This window comes from Triticum dicoccoides, chromosome 5A, assembly GCF_002162155.2.
Source record: "Triticum dicoccoides isolate Atlit2015 ecotype Zavitan chromosome 5A, WEW_v2.0, whole genome shotgun sequence".
NCBI classification, from domain to species: Eukaryota; Viridiplantae; Streptophyta; class Magnoliopsida; order Poales; family Poaceae; genus Triticum; species Triticum dicoccoides.
The window spans coordinates 675244728-675254772 of NC_041388.1; positions in this window are offsets into that span (position 1 = coordinate 675244728).

A 10045-nucleotide genomic window follows, 5' to 3' on the forward strand; every position below is an offset into this window, starting at 1 on the left:
CCCAATGGTTTCCCACTAGCGTCCTCCTAAATTGAATATTGAGCGGAGTGGACTAGAGTACTGAAGCCACATACGCGTCTCTATGCTAAACAATGTTATACAAAGACGGATATTGGAGTGCAAGGGATGTGTCCCCTAGCCATGTATCCTCCCAGAATCTTGTAGTGGTACCGTTTCCAACTATGAACCCTGTCCTGTTGAAAAAGAGTGATTTGACTCTCATCAATCCCTTCCAAAAAGGCGAATCAGTCGGCCTCACTATCACCTGGGACAAGGTCTTGGAGTGAACGTACTTATTACGCAAAAGTTGAGGCCATGTGGCCTCCGTCTCAATCGAAAGTTTGAACAACCACTTGCTAAGAAGACATCTGTTCTTCACCTCCAAATTTTCAATGCCTAGACCTCCTTGGTCTTTTGGCCTACAAATGATATCCCACTTAGCAAGTCTGTACTTTCGTTTTAGTTCATCGCTCTGCCAAAAGAATCATGATCGTCTAGCCTTTTTCGGACCCCAACAGGTACCTAGAAAAAGGAAAGAAGAAACATGGGCATACTCATGAGGACCGAATTAATGAGAATTAATCGGCCTCCGTATGACATCAGCTTGCCCTTCCCACAACTTAGCTTCTTTTTAAATCGATCCTCAATGCACTTCCATTCTCTGGTAGTCAGCTTACGATGGTGGATTGGTATACCTAAATACGTGAAAGGTAGAGCCCCCAATTCACACCCGAACAATTGTTTATATGCCTCTTGGTCATCATTAGCTCTTCCAAAACAGAACAATTCGCTCTTATGGAAGTTAATCTTTAACCCGATCAATTGTTCGAATAAGCATAACACAAGCTTCATGTTTCGCGCTTTTGCCAAGTCATGCTCCATGGAGATGATCGTATCATCAGCGTACTGTAGGATGGATACACCTCCATCAACTAAGTGCGGAACTAGGCCACCTACCTGCCCCGCATCCTTAGCCCTTCCTATGAGAATTGTCAACATATCAACCACTATGTTGAATAGGATAGGTGACATCGGGTCGCCTTGCCTCAATCCTTTGTGTGTTTGGAAGTAGTGACCTATATCATCATTTAGTTTAATCCCAACACTCCCTTTTTGCATGAAAGAGTCTACCTGGTGTCTCCAGGCCTGATCAAAACCTTTCATTCGCAAGGCCTATTGAAGGAAAGGCCATTTGACCTTATCGTACGCTTTCTCAAAGTCCACTTTGAAAACTATTCCGTCAAGTTTTTTCGTGTGGATTTCATGGAGCGTTTCATGCAGGACTACCACCCCTTCTTGGATATTTCTGTCCGGCATGAAAGCAGTTTGGGACGGTTGCACCACAGAGTGCGCAATTTGCGTAAGCCTATTGGTCCCGACCTTGGTGAAAATTTTGAAACTTACATTAAGAAGACTAATAGGCCTGAACTGCTCAATATGAACGGCCTCTGTTTTCTTAGCAAGTAAAGTTATCGTTCCAAAATTCAATTGAAACAATTGAAGCTGTCCAGAGAATAAATAATGGAACATCAGAAGTAAATCCCCTTTGATAATGTGCCAACACTTTTTATAAAACTCCACCGAAAAACCATCCTGCCCTGGAGCCTTATTGTTCTTCATTTGTGAAATAGCCTCAAAGACCTGTTTCTCCGTAAATGGGGTGGTTAAAATATCATTCTCATCCACCGCAAGTTGAGGGACATCCTCAACCCTGGACTCATCTAAGGACACAAAGTTGTCCTCCGGAGGCCCAAACAACTGTTTATAGTAATTGGTTATATATACTTTGAGGTTTTCTTGTCCTAAAATCGTCCCGTCATCCTGCTCCAATTGAAAGATCCTCTTTTTTCGGTGTTTGCCATTAGCAATCATATGAAAGAATTGAGTGTTGTCATCCCCTTGGACGATTTTGCGAACCTTAGCCTGCAGTGCCCACTTCAATTCCTCCTCTCGAAGGAGTTCTTTCAGTCTCAACTCCGCTTCCACTTTAGTTTCCAGCTCTCTGGTATCTAAAATGGTGAACTCAGCTTTTAAATCTAGGGATTGAATAAGTATAAGGAGCCTTTCCTTTTTAGCCTTATAAATCCCATGCACGTGCTTAGCCCATCCATGAAGGAATCTATGTAGATGCCTAATCTTAGTCTGCCATCTTTCAACAGGAGATCTCCCACCTGAATATTTAGCCCATTCTCTGGCTATCAGATCCAGGAACCCTGCTCTTTTGAACCATGCTAGTTCGAAAGAAAAAGTGTTTTTGTTCCCCACGTGAGTGAACTCGCTAGAATCAACTAGCAACAGGGTGTGATCTGAGATTGCGCGCGATAACGCTTGGACCATGACCAGGGGAAACTTCTGTTCCCATTCGACACTAGCAAAGGACATGGTCCAGCTTCTCAAATGTCAGGTTTGGTAAAGTATTAGCCCAAGTGAATTTCCTACCCGAAATCTCGATCTCTCTAAGATCCAGGCTTTCGATTATGGTATTGAACATAGGCGACCATCTGCCGTCAAAATTATCATTATTCTTTTCCTCCCTCCTTCAAATAATGTTAAAATCGCCCCCAACGAGGATTGGGAGCTGCTCACTCCCGCAAATACATACAAGATCAGCCAAAAAATCCTGCTTGAGCTTTGGCTGGGCGACACCATACACCGCCCCCATTGCCCAATTAAACCCGTCGGCCTTTGATCTTACCCGAAATTTTACCGCAAAATCTCCCATGACCACACTCCGAACTTCCAATGACTCACATTTAACCCCAAGTAAGATCCCATCGGACCTTCCTCTTAGGGGTAGGCAATGCCAATCAAAACCGACACCCCCCGATAAAGTACTAAGAAACTGGGGGGTGAAATTGTCACTTCCAGTTTCTGAAAGGGCGATGAAATCCAACTGGTATTCAATAGACAAATCCACTAGAAACCTTCTTTTAACCAAGTCCTTAAGACCTCTGCTATTCCAAAAAATACCTCTCATATTTCATCATGATTTTTTTAGAGGTACTGATCCTAGCACTTCTACGCACAACCGAAGTTGGATAATGAAGGAAATATTCCCTAGAGGCAATAATAAAGTTGTTATTTATATTTCCTTATATCATGCTAAATGTTTATTATTCATGCTAGAATTATATTAACCAGAAACTTAGTACATGTGTGAATACATAGACAAACAGAGTGTCCCTAGTATGCCTCTATTAGACTAGCTTGTTAATCAAAGATGGTTAAGTTTCCTAGCCATAGACATGCGTTGTCATTTGATGAATGGGATCACATCATTAGAGAATGATGTGATGGACAAGAACCATCCGTTAGCTTAGCACTATGATCGTTTAGTTTATTGCTATTGCTTTCTTCATGACTTATACATGTTCCTATGACTATGAGATTATGCAACTCCCGAATACCGGAGGAACACTTAGTGTGCTATCAAACGTCACAACATAACTGTGTGACTATAAAGATGCTCTACAGGTGTCTCCGATGGTGTTTGTTGAGTTGGCATAGATCGAGATTAGGATTTGTCACTTCGATTGTCGGAGAGGTATCTCTAGGCCCTCTCAGTAATGCACATCACTATAAGCCTTGCAAGCAATGTGACTAATGAGTTAGTTGCGGGATAATGCATTACGGAATGAGTAAAGAGACTTGCTGGTAACGAGATTGAACTAGGTATGAGGATACCGACGATCAAATCTCAGGCAAGTAACATACCGATGACAAAGGGAACAACATATGTTGTTATGCGGTTTGACCGATAAAGATCTTCGTAGAATATGTAGGAGCCAATATGAGCATCCAGGTTCCGCTATTGGTTATTGACCAGAAGTGAGTCTCGGTCAAGTATACATAGCTCTCGAACCCGTAGGGTCCGGACGCTTAACGTTCGATGACGACCGGTATTATGAGTTTATGCTATCAAACGTCACAATGTAACTGGGTGACTATAAAGATGCTCTACAGGTGTCTCCGATGGTGTTTGTTGAGTTGGCATAGATCGAGATTAGGATTTGTCACTCCGATTGTCGGAGAGGTATCTCTGGGCCCTCTCGGTAATGCACATCACTATAAGCCTTGCAAGCAATGTGACTAATGAGTTAGTTGCGGGATAATGCATTATGGAACGAGTAAAGAGAATTGCCGGTAATGAGATTGAACTAGGTATGAGGATACCGACGATTGAATCTCGGGCAAGTAACATACCGATGACAAAGGGAACAACGTATGTTGTTATGCGGTTTGACCGATAAAGATCTTCGTAGAATATGAAGGAGCTAATATGACCATCCAGGTTCTGCTATTGGTTATTGACCGAAAGTGAGTCTCGGTCATGTCTACATAGTTCTCGAACCCGTAGGGTCCGCACGCTTAACGTTCGATGATGATCGGTATTACGAGTTTATGTGTTTTGATGTACCGAAGGATGTTCGGAGTCCCGGATGTGATCATGAACATGACGAGGAGTCTCTAAATAGTCGAGACATAAAGATTGATATATTGGATGACTATATTCGGACACCGGATGAGTTCCGGGGATCACCGGATATATATCAGAGTGCCGGAAGGGTTATCGGAACCACCGAAGAAGTAATGGGCCTTATTGGGCCTAGGGGGGAGAAAGAGAGGGGCTGCCAAGGGCTGGCCGCGCCCCCATGGGCCTAGTCCGAATTGGACTAGGGGGAGGGGCGGCGCCCCCTTCTTCCATCTCTTCCCCCTCATTCCTTCTTCTCCTAGTAGGACTAGGAAAGGGGGGAGTCCTACTCCTACTAGGAGGAGGATTCCTCCCCCCTTGGCGCGACTATGACGGCCGGCCGGCCTCCCCCTTGCTCCTTTATATACGGGGGTAGGGGGCACCCTAGGACACACAAGTTGATAGTTGTCTTAGCCGTTTGCGGTGCTCCCCTCCATAGATTTCCATCTCGGTCATATCGTTGTAGTGCTTAGGCGAAGCCCTGCGCCGGTAACTTCATCATCACCGTCATCACGCCACCGTGCTGACGAAACTCTCCCTTGGCCTTAGCTGGATCAAGAGTACAAGGGACTTCACCGAGCTAAACGTGTGCAGATCGCGGAGGTGCCGTGCATTCGGTACTTGGATCGGTTGGATCGCGAAGATGTTCGACTACATCAACCGCGTGTCATAATGCTTCCGCTTACGGTCCATAAGGGTACGTGGACACACTCTCCCCTCTTGTTGCTATGCATCACCTAGATGGATCTTGCATGTGCGTAGGCAATTTTTTTGAAATACTACGTTCCCCAACAGTGGTATTAGAGCCAGGTTTATGCGAAGATGTTATATGCATGAGTAGAACACAAAGGAGTTGTGGGCGTGGATATATACATATTGCTTGCCGTCACTAGTTTATTCTTGATTCAGCAGTATTGTTGGATGAAGCGGCTCAGACCGACATTACGCGTACGCTTACGTGAGACTGGTTCTATCGATGTGCTTCACACACAGGTGGCTAGTGGGTGTCTGTTTCTCCAACTTTAGTTGAATCGGATTCAATGAACAGGGTTCTTTCTGAAGATCAAAAAGCAATCACTATACCACGTTGTGGTTTTTAATGTGTAGGTAATAATGATTCTTGCTAAGCCCGTCACTACAAGAAATATGTCAACTAGTGACCTTCTATCAGGGACCCTGGAAGAATTGGTCATAGATCTATGACCATTTCAGACCAATTGGTCGAAAGCTATTCGGGGGGCTCCAAACCCTAAACTATAACGACCATTTTGGTCACAAAGGTCGTAATTTCCTTACACGAAATGGTCATAAAGCAGATAGCACTGGTCTGCTGCCTTATTTCTAGCTGATCATGACCAATATAGATGGTCATAACCTTGTAAATTGTGGTGGGTTGCTATGACTAGGCGCCACCTCATCGGTTTTGCCTATGTGTCATGTCCATGTGGCAGTTTTTGCCCTAGGTTGTGAAGCAACCTATATTTCTGTCATTCCCAAAATTCCCAAAAAAATCTCATAAATTCTTTGGGTCATATCTTCGTCAAATATGTAAAAAACTTCCTTGCCTAGTGCAAAAATAATTCAAAAATATTCATTTTCCTATTCTGTTCAGAACAATAGTTTGTGAAGGAACTACCACTTTGGCATGTCCAAATAGTATCCATTTTCTACAGTGCTTTCCTATGCCCATATAACCATCCTCCACCAAATGCCAGCTCAATCCATTCATTATTTTGAGCCGAGCTTCAACATTCGTATTTATGTCTAGTGTGGTAGTTTGCAAAGCAAGTACCACCTAGGCTCCTCCTTTTGAGCTGAAAATTTGTGAAGACGGTCTTCTTAGTAACTGATCATCCTCAGCAAAAACTCACGCCCATTAGCCATGTACATTTCCCGTACCTCTTATCAAACACTTGGCTGCTAATTCATGTTTGAGCATCGATCGGTCTCCTCGTGAGAATCTTATGTTGTAATTTTCTTCCTAGCACCTATCTGGGGAGTGCCCAACCCACTAGACATGCCTAGGCTGCCCAGAACACATGGCAACGCCACGGTCACGCGGTGACCACGCGGCGGCCATGCGAGTTTACGCGCTCTAGAGTTGGGGGCCTCGACCACCGCCCAAACTTCGACGTATCGCCACCAAACCATGTATTTATGATTAAATAGATACTTATGTAACTATAAATAATTTTTGGAAAAAATAAATAGTAAACTATGAGGCAGCTGCAGTTCAAATTTGACCCGCTTCCTACTAAATCGGCGGGAATTTGTCTTTTTCACCAGAGGTGGGTCAAAACTTTTGACGCCCAACCATTTTGTCAATTGTGCATTAAATATGGCCTAGTATTTTAGAAAATTGATTTGGTCCAATTTTGCAACAAATATATGGTAGGTCCTTCACATAAAAACTCATCTCGGGCACTCGGAAAATGGAAAATGTATTTTCCGTGCAAAGAAAATGAAAACTCCCTTAGGCAACATTGTTTAGAATTCCAAGATGCACCCTTGTGCACAATATGAGATCATTTGAACAAACTATGCCATGAATGTGGCCATAACATTGTTCATTTGGCTTGAAAGCCCTGAATCTTCATGCATGATAGTTCATTTCTGAGAACACTTTTTTAAAATAATTGCCGTATTACAAGTTTATTATTTTTCCTGGAAACTTGGTCACATATAATGACACAATGCGAAGGTTTTCCAATTTTTTTTTTATTTTTTTGAATTTTTTTATGACCGTTTCAAAATGCGGTCAAAACGGCGGGCTTGGATGTTCCTAGCTAGTGGTTGAATCTTGGAAAACTTTTGATATTTATCTAATTAAATAGATACTTTTCTACCTAGAAATGATTTTTGGAAAAAATTAAGAGCAAACTATGAGGTCGTCACAGTTCAAATTTGACCCGCTTCCACCTAAATCAGCAGAAATTTGTCTTTTTCACCAGAGGTGGATAAAAACTTTTGAAACCCAACCATTTGGTCAATTGTGCATTAAATATGGCATAGTATTTTAGAAAATTTATTTGGTGCAATTTTGCAATAAATATATTGTAGGTCCTTCACAAAATAAACTCATTTCGGGCACTCAAAAAATGGAAAATTGATTTTTCGTCCAAAGAAAATAAAAACTCCCTTAGGCAACATTGTTTTCCATTCCAATATGCACCCTTGTGAACAATATGAGATCATTCTAACAAACTATGCCATGAATGCGGCCATAAGATTGATCATTTGGCTTGAAAGCCATGAATCTTCAGAGATGATAGCTCATTTATGAGAACACTTTTTTAAAATAATTGTCGTATTACAAGTTTGTTATTTTTCCTGGGAACTTGGCCACATATAATGACACAATGCGAAGGTTTCCCAATTTTTTGATTTTTTTGAATTTTTTATGCCCGTTTGAAAATGCGGTCAAAACGGCGGGAATGACCGTTCCTATCTAGTGGTTGAATCTTGAATTTTTTTGGTGTTTCTCTGATTAAATAGATACTTATGTACCTAGAAATGATTTTTGGAAAAAATAAATAGCAAACTATGAGGCAGCTGTAGTTCAAAATTGACCCGTTTCCAATTGAATCTGTAGAAATTTGTCTTTTTCACGAGAGGTGGGTCAAAACTTTTTACACCCAATCATTTGGTCAACTGTGCATTAAATATGGCCTAGTATTTTAGAAAATTAATTTGGTACAATTTTGCAGCAATTATTTGGTAGGTCCTTCACAAAAAAGCTCATTTTGGGCGCTCGAAAAATGGAAAATGATTTTTTCGTCCAAAGAAAATGAAAAATTCCTTAGGCAACATTGTTTGCCATTCCAACATGCACCCTTGTGCACAATATGAGATCATTTGAACAAACTATGCTATGAATGTGGCCTTAAGATTGATCATTTAACTTGAAAGTCGTTGATCTTCACACATGATAGCTCGTTTCTGAGAACACTTTTTAAAAATAATTATCATATTATAAGTTTATTATTTTTCCTGGTAACTTTGCCACATATAATGACACTATGCGAAGGTTTTCTAATTTTTTAATTTTTTTTAATTTTTCATGCCCGTTTCAAAATGCGGTCAAAACGGCGGGCATGACCGTTCCTAGCTAGTGGTTGAATCTTGGAAAACTTTTGATGTTTCTCTGATTAACTAGATACTTATGTACCTAGAAATGATTTTTGGAAAAAATAAATAGCAAAGTATGAGGCATCTACAGTTCAAATTTGACCTGCTTCCTACTAAATCAGTGGAAATTGTCTTTTTCACCAGAGGTGGATCAAAACTTTTGACACCCAACCATTTCGTCAATTGTGTGTTAAATATGTTCTAGTATTTTAGAAAATTTATTTGGTCCAATTTTGCAACATATATATGGTAGGTCCTTCTAATTTCGGGCACTCAAAAAATGGAAAATGTATTTTCCGTGAAAAGAAAATGAAAACTTCCTTAGGCAACATTGTTTTCCATTTCAAGATGCATCCTTGTGCACAATATTAGATCATTTAAACAAACTAAGCCATGAATGTGGCCATAATATTGATCAATTTGCTTGAAAGCCATGCATCTTCACACATGATAGCTCATTTCTGAGAATACTTTTTTTAAAATAATTACCGTATTACAAGTTTATTATTTTTCCTAGAAACTTGGTCACATATAATGACACAATGCGAAGGTTTTCCAATTTTTTGATTTTTTAATTTTCCATGCCCGTTTCAAAATGCGGTCAAAACGGCGGGCTTGACCGTTCCTAGATGGTGGTTGAATATTGGAAAACTTTTGATATTTTTGTGATTAAATAGATACTTATGTACCTAGAAATAATTTTTGGAAAAAATAAAGAACAAACTATAAGGAAGCCGCAGTTCAAATTTGACCCATTTCCTTGTGAATTGACGAAAATCCCACCTAGTATGAAAGAACTCTAGTTATTCGAGGGAACCGTACTTAAACGTTGTCATAAAAAGAGAAGGGAACTTACCGCCGGGCGTCGTGGTGCTGCGTTGGAGCTCCCCGACGCTGCAATGGAGCTTCGTCGGACACCGTGGTGCTGCGTTGGACCTCTTGGCGCGCTGTTGAGAGCCGCAATGGAGCTTCGTGGGGATGTCATCGGTGCTGCATTGAAGTTTTTTCATGCTCGGTGCTGTCCTGACACATTGATGTGATCAAACGATCACCAATGCGCAGATCAAGCGGCTAGCTAGGCGGATGATTTCTAGACAAAATCATCTGACTGACTCATAACAGCCACCTATTGTTAATCGATTGCGACCAATTTAGATGGTCATAACATTATCAAATCCTGTACTTTATTCTGATTGGTCTACGAGCATGTCACGTGGATCAAGCATTAGAGACCGTCGGATACTCCGAGATCCAACGACCCACACCCTCTCACCCACCCACCAGGAGCTCCTCTCTCCCCCGCACACCACTCCTTGTCCCCCCCTCTCTCTCCTCACGGGCAAACCCTAGCGCTCCTCGATCCAGACTCCTCCCCTCCCCCGCCGCCACCCACCTCCACCACCCACCCCTCTCCTCGCCGCCACCCACCTCCGCCACACCTCCCCT